This window comes from Orbicella franksi, chromosome 15 (assembly GCF_964199315.1).
Source record: "Orbicella franksi chromosome 15, jaOrbFran1.1, whole genome shotgun sequence".
Lineage (NCBI taxonomy): Eukaryota > Metazoa > Cnidaria > Anthozoa > Scleractinia > Merulinidae > Orbicella > Orbicella franksi.
Genome location: NC_138159.1, coordinates 19,133,930 through 19,147,093, shown reverse-complemented (window position 1 = coordinate 19,147,093; position 13,164 = coordinate 19,133,930). Strand labels below are relative to the sequence as shown.

Sequence of the window (13,164 nt, the reverse complement as noted above, 5' to 3'; positions counted from 1 at the left end):
TAGTATAAATCCAGCCAACGGTTAACAATGAAGTTAGTTTACTGCACTCGATCATTTCCTTGTCGTTTACTAATTCAACAGTAATTATTTCAATGTTAAAGTCCTTTAATACATTCGTTTGGTATCATACGCGCTTTTGAGTTGTTTTTAATGATCAAGATAAACAAAACTCCACCTTCAGTCAGTAAAGGACATCAATATCTAGATCAGTTTAAATTTTTAATCGAAAATGCAGTCTTGTGATAACTGTGCACAAGCCAGTCGACCGTTAATATTTAGTCGCTGAGTCACGAGACTTGCTACTAAGGGAAGAAGTTGTAAAGTCGAGCTACTTCAGCGACGGTGGGCAACGAAAAGAACCCTAGAAACACTAATATAGAAAGGACTTTGCAAAAGTCTATTTTCAGGCGATTAATACGCGATTTACTCTGTTCCTCTCTCTCAGTTAGCTTCATTTCCAGTCCCACCGCTTTCTTAATGTCTCACTCTTACAGCCCTCACCTTCCCCTCCCTCTGTTAGCTTAACTCCTACTCCCTTGGTTTCTTTTTTGTCTCACTGGTACAGTATTGCCCTCACCCCCTCCTCTCTTAACAGCACCTACCCAATTCCCCTGGGTTTCTTCTTGTCTCACCCCAGCTCTTCGCCAAGTCGAATTGTCTCGCCCTAGGTTCGCTCGCCCTTCCTCCGGTGTAGTCTCGTCCCATTCTCTTAGCTTACTGTTTGTCTCGTCCCACTTCCCTTCCCACCTTCTGCTCCCCCTTCTTTTGTTACTTAATTCTATTGGCTTCCTTTTTTCCTCGTCCCAATTCTCTCGCCCTTTCGTCCCATTGTAGTCTCGCATCATACTTTTTGCTTCCTTTTTGTCTCGCCCCAATTCCCTCGCCCTCTCGTCAGATTATAGTCTCGCCCCATTCTCCTGGCTTCCTTTCTGTGTCGCCTCAATTCCCTCGCCCTCTCTTCCTCCTTATAGTCTCGTCCCATTCTCTTGGCTTTTTTACTGTCTCGCCCCCATTCCCTCAGCCACTCCTTCCCCTGATAGCCTCATCCCCTCTCTTTTGGCTTACAGTTTGTCCCACCGTAATTTTCGTCGTGTATCTTTGCACTTTTCACGGGCTTTCTGCTCAAGTGAGCAAGACCCAGAAGGTATAACCTGGAGAAAGCTTAGATATAACAGTTTAGATCATGGAAAGCTGTGGTCGATTTGTTTTTTTTTTTTTGTTTTTTTTTTACTCTGACGGGTGACAGCTCTTGAGATCAGTTGTTAAAGACGATGAGTTAGTCGGGAATTTTGCTTCAGTTTTTCTGATTAACATTTCAGAACTCTTAGATTTCTGTTTTATTGAAAGTTCGAGACAATTTGTCAGGATTCCTTAAAATATAGCATAAAGCTAATTGAAAGTCTGACCGGACGGCTGAGAAGGGTAAATTTAATGCCCAATACTTCGGTTAGGCAAGACTAACCTTCTTCAGGGGCTACACTGAAGCTAAGTAGATATAAATAACACGGTTACAAAATTTTAATGTTGCATTTGGTCAAATGATGGACTATTATCCTCTTGTTTCTGTGTGACTGAGTTAAGAAACTCTCTTGGAAATTTATGTGTGAATTTCCGAAAACACACATTTTATACCTTTGAGAAAGGAGATATCAGGATGTATAAGTTCAATTAATCTGAAATTTTCAGGGCTGTTTCCTCTCATTGAATTGAGTAGAATGAGCTGACAGTTTCTCCATAAGTTGAATTTTAGCCAAGTTATTAACAAATACAGTATCTCCCATATAAAATCTTGTTGAAGTTTGAACCAGCACTGTGTCCATAATTTTAGTGGTTCCCAAATTTCCTTTGCTCCTCCAACAGAGTGAACTTAGTACTTTGTTTTGACGTTAAAATCACTTGATTCCATGTAATTAAAAATTAGTTTAGTTCCTACGCTTTCTTCGGATATATAGGTTCATATGGTTCTGAACCATGGTTATGAAGTAACACTTCAGTGTTTGAAAAAAAGTGTCTATTTTCACGTTTACCCCCGCCTCAAGGAAATATGTGACATGATAGGTTGACAAAAATGGGGGAAAATGAAACGTGCACTAAAGCGAATACATAAAAAAATAAATACATTAAATTTCGTCACGCCTGTTTAATCCAGAAGGTTCAGGGGTTTTGCCCTTGAAGATCAGAAATGCTTCTCTTGCCATGCGAATAGCATCATCCCTATTTGAGTTGATGAGTTCGAGAGGAACTACTTCTTAGATTAAAATTCAGCTTGGCAGTGAGGCTTAAAGGACACAAAAAAGGAAATTGAATGACAATGTTTATTCATTTCTTTTGTTTGTGTTTTCTAGGCCTCACTATCAAACTGAAATTTAATATATCGAAAGTGACCTATTACCTTAGCATGGGTTGGGAGTTACGTTATTTTAAAGGGCCTCATACTCTCACGGACCCTCATCATCTATGGTCCTCGACCAATGACATTACCAGCTAAAAGAAAAGCTAGCAGAGCACCTCACCCAGCCACAAAGAGAGGAACATAAAACGCTTCAAGAACTACGCCAGTTCATCTGACCAATTGGTAATTTCCATTTGACCCATTTGCGAGTCTAGTTCTCCACAGATAAATTTAACGCAACCTGAAAAACAGAAACCCTGCAGAATATGAAAATTTGGCGCGCTCGCCTGGAAGACCCAGCTAAGAGTAGCGTTCAAGAGATCTGTAGAAATCTTATTTGGATGGAAACGTAACTGCTTTGAAGTGTGTCTTGTGTAGTTAACAGGAAGCTGAAAAGTAATCATGAATCAAATGATCAAGTGACTTATCAGATAAACTCGAACCTCCGGTTGCGACCATCTCTCGTAAGCGACCAGTTTTCTAAAATACTAAAAGTTTTCAAGTCAACTCATTATATTTAGGACCTCTTGTAAACGACCACCTCTCGTAAGCGACCGCGAAAACTTCTGGAACGAAAAGTTTGAAATTTTCTTTTCTCTTTAACCTCCCGTAAGCGACCACTGGACAGATAATAGAGTGGAGATTTGATAACAAGGTGTTGTAACATCATCGCATGCATTCCTGGGTAGCACATGACACGGAATTTTCTCGATGGGAAGTACAGGATTTGTTCTCGATATTGACTTTTCACCTGAATAAAACATTTAAAACATGGGGTCTAAACAGTTACCAAATATGCTACTAAGGCAAACTTTTGACCAAGTATGGTCTAAGCTCTCCGCGTAAGCGACCACCTGGGCTTGACATTTTAGGCGGTCGGTTACAAGTGGTTCGACTGTATTCCGTTTTTCAAACTCAAGTGTTGGGAATGCCAAGACTCAACAGGCCGTTTTTCGCAAACTTCACAAGTTCATTTAAGATCACAAGGTTTGTTTTTCTCTCTCGCTTTGACTGTGTACTTATACTAAAAATGCATCATCGCACGGCGGTCCTTAAAGCTTAGCGAAACCTAATTTGATTGGCTTACAACCTCTTCTAAACAGTTTGATTGCTTAGTTCCTTGCCCCCGAGTGGGGGATAGGGCCGGAGATCAATTCTCGCCATCTGTCCCTATTCTTGGCCACAGCTGCTGCTGCGGCCCACGATGTAAGTCCCAGCTCAGCGCGTTCCTTCTCCACAGTTCTCCGCCATGTTTCCCTTGGCCGTCCTCTACTACTTTTTCCACTTGGTGCCCAGGATAATGCCACGTGTGGGTTTCGGTTTGGTGCCATACGCAGAACATGACCTATCCACTTAAATCGCCTGCGTCGCACTTGTGTACTGATCTTTTCGATTCCCGCTCTTCTCCGAATTTCATCATAGGGCACACGCATGGGCCAATGGACTTTCAAGATTCTCCTTAGGCATTTGTGAAGAAAGGTGTCAAGCCTTTTTTCATCCGCTTTTGTCATTCTCCAAGTCTCGCATCCATACAACAGGACAGCAATGATGTTTGACTTGAAGATCCTCATCTTAGTTTCTCGGCGGAATTCACCTTTTCTCCACACCTTTGAAAGTCGATGAAAAACACTCCTAGCTTTAAATAACCTACTCCGAATGTCCTGTTCGGCACCACCCAAGTTGTTAACAGTGGCCCTAGATAGACAAAGCTGTCTGTATCCTCTACATCAGTGCCGTTTATCTTTATAGGATCTTGTCTCCTAGCATTGAGTCTGAGCATCTTCGTTTTGTTGACGTTTATCTTCAAACCCGTACCTTCACTGTTGCTCCCCAGTCTTTCTAACTTCGTTTGTGCTTGCGTCCATGTGCTGGAAATGAGCGCAATGTCATCGGCATAGTCTAGGTCTTCAAGCTGTCTCATCATCTTCCATCGAATCCCTGTATTACCTTGCTCTGTAGTCCTACACATAATCCAATCTATTATCAGCAGGAAGAGAAACCCTGACATTACACAACCTTGTTTCACTCCTGATTTCACGGTAAACCAATCCGATTTGCCTGCTCCATCGATCGCTGCACACTTGGTGTTACTGTAAAACAATTTGACAATTCTTATGAATTTTGATGGTATTCCATAAGACTGCATTATCCTCCACAGTGTTTTACGGTGGACACTATCAAATGCTTTCTCGTAATCTACAAAACAAGTATACAGACTTGCATTCCATTCCAGCGATTGTTCGATGACATTTCGCAGCACAAAGATGTGCTCAGTCGTGCTTCGCCCAGTTCTGAAACCTGCCTGTTCTTCCCTTAGCATCCCATCCACTGCATCATGCAGTCTAGTAATAATTACTCTTCCCATAACTTTCGCTGGTACTGATAACAACGTTATTCCACGCCAGTTGCCACAGTCAGTAAGGTTCCCCTTCTTGGGAAGCTTAACGATCAGACCACAATTCCAGTCCTCCGGGATTTCCTCTGTCTCCCACACCGTGCGAAATAGGTCTTCTAGCAGGCACGCAGTTGCCTCTATGTCAGCCTTCAGTAGCTCTGTTGTGATTGAATCCATTCCAGCTGCTTTGCCATTCTTCATGTTCTTCAGAGCCTGCTTTATTTCCTGTCGGGTGATACATTCGTCGCTGACATCTATTCCGTTTTGCTGCCTATTCTATTCTCCTTCTTTCTCTTATCCTTTCTGATCTTGTCTCTTCCATCTTCTTCTTCAATTTCCTTCTTTCGTCAATTTTTCTCCAACTTGTTGTACTTATGGAAGTCTTGCTCTTCCTTTGTCTATGACCAAGAACTGACTTTGCCGTTTCGCAGTAGGCCTTCTTGATGTTCGACCATTTCTCCTCGACGCTTTCGGCATTCTGGGTGTCATCATTTCCTGTTTCATCAGACTCAGTTTCTGTCAAGCAGCTAAATCTGGTCTTAAGCTCTAAGACAAATCTTTGTTTAATCTCAGGCACCTTTAGCTTGCTCAGCTCATATTTCCGTGCAGTCGTTTCGCCTTGCTTTCTAACCACCCCACTTAGCTTCAATCGAATATTTCCAACAACCAGGTTGTAATCACTTCCAACGTCGGCTCCCCTGAAAGCCCTGGCGTCCTGTACCGATCTCTTAAATATTCCATTACCAGCTATGTGGTCGATTTGATTCCTTGTTCTTCCATCTGGAGAGGTCCAGGTGTACTTATGGATGTCTTTGTGGGGGAACATGGTCGTTATGATGGCCATGTTGTTGGCCGCACAGAACTCTATGAACCTTTCACCATTATCAGATCTGTCGCTTCCTAAACAATGCTTACCAACCACTCCGTTTTCGCCCTCCATTTGGTGCCCTAACTTTGCATTCCAGTCGCCCATAGTTATTATGATGTCATGTCGAGGTGTCCTGTCATACACCTGTTGCAGTAGTTCATAGAACCCGTCTTTTTCATTGGTGTCAGCGTCATTGGTCGGTGCATAGACTTGAATAATGGTTGTTTTTATGTGCTTGGATTTGAACCTAGCTGTTATTATTCTGTCGCTCACAGGGTTCCAGCTCTCCAGAGCCCTAGATGCCTCCTTGCTCATCATAATGGCCACACCGCTTTGGTGTTGGTTATCGTTTCTGCAGCGAATATTATATTCACTCCTCTTTGTGTCCTAACCTGCCCAGACCCTGTCCATCGACACTCGCTGATCCCTAGGATCTCCACCTTGTACTTTGCCATCTCTCTACAAACCTGAGCAGTCTTTCCGGTGCTGTACATGGTACGCACGTTCCAACATCCCACTCTCATTGTCTTCTTAGGGTGAGTCAACGCCCTTATCCGCATGCAAGTTTCCTTTCGGCTTTCACCTGCATTCCTCATACTGCTGTCCATCAGGATGACGGAGTCGTCTCCCGTAAGATAGCAGGCCGCTGATCTCGCTCCTTGGTGGTTATCGGTACACTCAAAAGAGTGGCCTTGACATCAATTTCCGGTTTCCGTAATCACCTTGCTTTTACGGGATGGGTTGATTGGCCCCATGCCCAACCCCCAACCTGGAGGACCAGGGATTTTCTGTCGGGGTGTCCTTCCCCTAGCCACGGGTACCAGATATTTAAAGGCGCTGGAAGCTCGCCTTTCGCCATTGTCACTCAGCTACATCGTATTACCAGGGTCACCAAACGTGGAGGTGTGACATATGACTTGCTGGCAGAGCCTTTTTGAGACGGTAGGCATTTCTCGGCACTTACAAGAGCTACCTAGTGGCAACAGTAGCTCTCACCGGGACCTTTTACCAGCCTTTGACCCCCCTCCCCCCCCCCTAAAAAAGAAAACAGTTTGATTGATGACGGAATATTACCTGACTCGCAAGCTTGTTTTGTTGATAAGATGAAACACGTTTACCATCTGGTACTAATTAACTGGTAATCATCAACTGCAATAATTGAGACTGTCAGGCTCGTGCTTCCGATTTCTATTCCTAGATTCCCTGAATCACGCAACTTAAAAATAGGATAAACTGTCACAAATTTAAATTGGAACTTTCAAGACACGGCTTTGTTCGATTTATAACGCCAAGTCACAAAAGAACAGACTTGGAAACGGATAAAACCTTATTAAGCAAGCTTATTCGGCCCGTACTGGGCAAATAATAATCTCAACCTTTTTATTCTGAATTTATGAACCTCTCTTTTCGATCTCTAACATTTTTTCTTTTTTTTTTTTCACGTAAGAAACTCAAAAGTAAACTCAAAGAAAAAAGCAACTTTGCTTAACTCACACTTTGTTTATTTGCATTATCAAAGTAAATGAAGATTTTACAATTATTTCATATCAAAAGCTATTCACTACTAGTCATCATTGCTAACAGCTCTTTCTACAAAACGTTTCATCATTAAAGTAGCTAACTTTAAAGGTCCAATAAAATAAAGCTTGAAATACAAACTTTAAAAACATATATATTAACCTACAGATACAGTCGAACCCCGTTTTCTCAGACACCAGTGTTGATATAATCTTAAGCTGGTCAAGTAAGTTCATTGAAGCAATGTTCATTGTACTACATATTTTCCAGTACATAACTGACTGTCAATAACCTGCTAATCCCTAAAACAAACTTGCTATGAAAACATCATAAAGATAATGAAATGTCAAAGAGTATAGTAATCATTTTAGAAACAATACGTTTCTTCTCTAAATTAAGAAAACGTAAATCCTCTAAACAGCCTTTTCTTCTATAGTTGAGGTTCTTATTTCAGCAATTAATCCATTAAGTGGTTTTATTACTTTCTTATTTAGTATTGCTAGTCACCGCTCTATTAATCAATATAACCACTGGTGCAGCAAACAAACAAATGTTTTTTTTTCCTTCAAAATAATTCATACAATACAACTCAAGAGATGTGGCTATTTATCCCATCCACATGCCAGAGACACAAATTTGTTTTTGTCACCCACCCACCCACCCGTCCGCCCTACTCCCAGAACAATTATTGAACAGTTCAACCGATACAGAACCAAACCACCAGCAATTACGTGAATACTGCATCTCTAACGTTTTACCACAGAAAAGAATTCCACAAATTAAACTAACTGAAAACTAAAATGGATTTTGAATCCCTGAAAAATAACTCGATAATTACCGGTTTTCGTTTTGTTTGTAAATGACAATGTTCACTCCAATATTTGGATGCGATGGTTATACTCGTCACAAAGAACAATTCGGCCATTACTGAGATTTGCTACAGACCGTGGATAATTGAATTCTCCTGAATTACAGCCCTTTGTTCCAAACTTGCCAACAAACTTTCCATTAAGTTCAAACAATTGTGTTCTATTATTACCTGAATCACAGACCATCAGATGTCCTCACTTGCTCACTGACAAGCAATGGGGATAAAAAAAAACTCCCCGTTCCCCCACCCTACTTTCCAAACTTGTACTGAAAGTTTCCATTCCTGTCGCAAACTTTCAGACAGTGTTCAAAACAGTCTGACACTATGAGATATCTGTCACACTGAACACAGTGGATAGGATAAATAAAAGAACCCTGCCCACCCATCTTCATTAAAAACTTGCCATCAGGAGAAAAGATCTTAATCAATTTGTTTCCTGCATCAGCAACAATGATATTACCATCACTGTCTACAGATAAACCAGAAAAATTAGAGAGCTGATTGTCAAGGCTTCCTTCCATACCAAACATACCCACGTACTCACCCTCCCCACTGAAAATCTTGATCCTATAGTTATTGTACATGTTGTCTGCTACGAAAATATTTCTGTTTGTATGACAAGTTATTCCAGTTGGATACTTAAATTCGCCCGCTTTGTTACCTTCCCGACCAAAAGATCTTAAGTACTTTCCATCACTCGTGAAGATTTGAACTCTGTGGTTCCAGCAATCAGTTAAAACTATCTCGTCCCTGGCATTCACTGCCACCCCCCTGGGATGGTTAAACATTCCAACAGAGGAACCTTGTTTTCCAAAAGAAAAAACAGGTCTGGCCTGAAATAATTTCACATCAATAGAAAAAGGACTATTAAAAACCTGTTTGCCGTTTACCTTTACTGTCACTTTGTATTTGCCTTGATCTTTCGGTGAATAGCAGATTTTGTAGCTTCCATCGTTATTGTCATTTATTCGCACTTCCGTCGCGCATTCTCGTTCTTGTTCATCCCTGATCTCTGCCGATACACGGTCATGTTTATTGTAACACTGCTCTCCCTCTACGTTTCTTGTGGCCAGAACAAACTGTGCTTCAACTCCAACAGTTCCTTCTTGGAGTCCTTTGCCCTCAGCGACAGATTGACTAGCTTCAGTTTGCTGCAGTATTTTCAGTGTTCCGATTTCTTCGGTGTTGACAGTTTTCAACATCTTTTGATTTGGCACGAAAACCAACGCGGGAAGATCTTTCAGGTCACGTTCACTTGGCTTAGTAGTTTGATCAACTCCCTCCAAGATTGTTTGTAATGACTTTTTCACTTGAACGACTTCAGCGTTTGCACTTCGAGTCAAAACTTTATCAGCTTTATCCAACGATGATTTGATCATCTCTATTTGATGCTCGATCTCAGTCTTTTGCGTTGTTAGACTTTCGAGTGATTTCTCTTTTTGGTCTTCCACCGCTGCAAAAATAGTTTGCTTCTTCGCTTCAATATTAGCAATTAAATTGTCAACAGTCCTCTGAACGTCTCTCTTCACCTCTTCGCCTCGTTGTATGATCTTCGCGTAGTCTTCATCAAGTTTACTAACAGCAGTCAGCTTTGCTTGTAAATTACGCTTCTGTGTTTCAATCATTGATTTCATTTCAATCTTTTGTCTTTCAGCTTCGTCTTCTATGGCTCCAAAGAATGACCAGGATGATCCATCAAAACACAAGATTGGCAAACGGCCGCTTCACAGTTCTTACAAAAGTACTTTAACTCTTCTTTCTCGTGCCGTTGCTTTGTACAGAACACAGGTCGCTTGAGCAGATCCTCATAGTCCTTCTCTTGAAAGTCTTTCAGCGCCAGAACACGGTGATCTTTATTGCTTCGCATGATGTTGTGTGCAGTGACGCGCTCTTGACAGTGAAATATGCAACACTGGAAACAATAAGAAGTCTCAGAGCTTTTCTTCTCGCAGTTCCCACATCTTACTTGACTACTTCTGCACTCTCTTATTGCCACACATCAATCAAGCCATTGAGATAAAAACTGGTTGGAAGATCTTTCAGATCGCCACTTTCAGGTACTCTGCTAACGGCTTGACAATTTGGGCATCTGATGGTGTCGCAGCCATGGCTCGTCCTAGGCCATTGTTTCAAGCAGTGCAGACAGAAACTGTGTAAGCATGGCAGATGTTTTGGATCGGTAAATATGTCGGAACACACCGAGCAAGACACTTCTTCGCGGAGATTATGGAGCAACGTTTTGATATCCATGTCGTGTTCAGAAACAAGCGAGTAAAGCAAGGTTTCGACGGAACTCAACTCGAAACAATGAAGTCTTGTGACTTTCTTTTCACTCTTCTCTGAATCGTGGCTGTTTATTATGCTAATCGTTTCCTTTCTTGAAACCGAATTATGCTAATCTTTTCCCTTGTTGAAACCAATCATTGAACGTTGCTTTAAGAGCCTTTGTCATTTTGTTTTGGATACTGATTCTTAATGTGACCATTAGGGCTCGTTGATCAGATGTCACTAAAACATTACTGTTTTGGAGTCTGTATTTCGATTCCTTTCTGTCTGAGTTGACTTCATTTGCTTTGTTCTCGCGCAAAAGATGGACAGCTCATTTTGTTGGGGTGCGTTGGTCAGGCAAAACTCCAAGCAATGGTCTGAACTTACAATCTCTACGGACTCGCGAAGACTCGCGATTATCTGCGAGCAACGTGGTGGACTGTAATTTTCATATGGCAATGGCATCTTATCCATCCTCTAAAATCTTTCTCTTTCACCTGCTCCTGTGATGAAAGCCTCATTTCTCCTTACCATCTTATGACAAATGTAAGAAGACACGTTATGAAAATGCAAGACGCAACCATCATAGTTGAAAACGTTTGACTAAAACCCAAATTCTCTCAAAATTATTTACAAAAATATTGTGACTAAGTAAGGAGAAATTTGATATGGATCTTTTTCTTTAGACGGTGAAAATCACTGGCAAGTTTGAACTAAGAGCTGCTGTGATTTGTAACAGCTGACCTCACTGCTCACACTTTAGCCAAACTGACCAACACTGCTGGAAATTATCCTGGCTTGCGTGGTATAAAACAGCCAAGAGCATTGTGGCTCCCCTCGGATTGGATGCTACTCCAACACAGATTACTTCCCTCTTAACCTTTTATTAGGTTCTTCTAACATGATGGTACACTCCTGTGTGGCGAGAGGCACTACAACAGTAAAATGTCGTACGTCACTGTTCAAGCGATTCTATTCTTCGGCGGGAAAACAAGGGCAAAGTTTAACTGTGTACATTCTGATCGAAACACTGAAGAGAGAACAGACAAGCCGAAAGCTGGAGAACGCATGTTACATCTACATCTATACTTAGTTAAGTAAGTCGGTAAAAACCGTGAGATATCACACCAACTGTAAAAATCTAAATAAAAATAATACAATGGAATATAAAAAAAAAAGTGAAAAATAAAACAATCTAAATAAAAATAATACAATGAAATAGCAAAAAAAAAAATAAAAAATAAAAAATAAAAACTCTAATGAATAAAATTAATACAATGGAATATTAAAAACTGTTAACTAACTTTTATCTAAAAAGTATCTACGGACGTTGTATTCCGGCACAATATTGTATTGTAGCATTGCTTCCAAAAAGAAAACTTGGCGAAGCACAATACCCAGCTACAGAGAAAGAAACATAAAACGCTTTAAAAACGGCGCTTGTTTATCTAACCTATTGCCACTTTTGTGAGCTCAGTTCTATACGTATGAATTTAGCGCTACCAGGAAAAAAGAAACCCTGCAGAATATGAAAATAGTGCTCGCTTAGTCGCCTAGCCGACCCGCTAGCTAAGAGTAGTGTGCAAGAGCTCTGTAGGGAGGGAAAAGTTAACGTAACCGCTTTCAAGTGTATCTTCTGTATCTGAACGCAACAAAGAGATAAAGATATGGTTCGACCTGGGCTCGTGTTAACAGGAAGCTGAAACTTAATCATGTATCAAATAACCACGTAACTTATCATGTATTTCGTTTTCATGGCTCCAAAACAAACTCAAGTTTTTTCAATTTATAACGTAGTCACAAAAGAACAGAGTTAAATACGATAAAACCTTATTAAACAAGCTTATTCGGCCCATTGTACTGGAGAATTTATGAACCTCTCTTTACGATCTCTAGCAATTTCTTTTTTCACATAAGAAACTAAAAAGTAAACTCAAAGCAAAGAGCAACTTTCTTGAACTCACACTTTGTTTATTTACATTATCAAAGAAAATGACGATTTTACAATTATTTCATATCAAGCTATTTACTGCTCTTAATCACTGCAAACAGCTCTTTCTACAAAACCTTTCATCATTAAAGCAGTTAACTTTAAAGTTCCAATAAACTAAAGCTAAAAATACAAAGTTTAAAAACATATATTTTAACCTACAGATACAGTCGAACCCCGTTTTCTCAAACACCGTCAGAAGCACACTAAGTGTTGCTATAATCCAGGTGTCTGTCTTAAGCTGGTCAAGCTAACAGAAAATGTTGGAGCTGGGAACTAAAATCAATTTCCATAAGGCTCAAGGTGTCCGTATTAAGCGGTCATTTGTAAAGTGGGGTTTAACTGTAGCACTGCAGCTAACAAATACTGCTATTGAGTATAAGGAAAATACAAACGTCAAGGCAATTAGTAACTTGGTAAGTTCATTGAAGCAATGTTCTTTGTACTACATATTTTCCAGTACATACCTGACTGTCAATAACCTGCTAATCCCTAAAACAAACTTGCTATAAAAACATCATAACGACAATTAAATGTCAAAGAGTATAGTAATAATTTGAGAAACAAAATGTTTCTTCTTTAAATTAAGAAAAGGCAAATCCCCTAAACAGCCTTTTCTCCTATAGTGGAGGTTCTTATTACAACAATTAATCCATAAAGTGGTTTTATAACTTTCTTATTTTGCTAGTCACTCTATTATATAATATAACCACTGGTAAAGTAAACAAAAAAAAAACGTTTTTTCTTGTCCTTCAAAATAATTCATACAATACAACTTAAGAGATGTACGTATTATTCCCATCCAACTGCAAGCCACACAAATTTGTTTTTGTCACCCACCCACCTGTCCCACCTAACCCCA

General features: G+C 40.4%; 1 pseudogene; it reads right to left on the bottom strand.

Moving 5' to 3' along the window:
* Positions 1-9,034: 9,034 nt before the first annotated feature.
* LOC145469284 (E3 ubiquitin-protein ligase TRIM56-like) lies at positions 9,035-10,294 on the bottom strand (annotated as a pseudogene).
* Between the last annotated feature and the right edge of the window lie 2,870 nt (positions 10,295-13,164).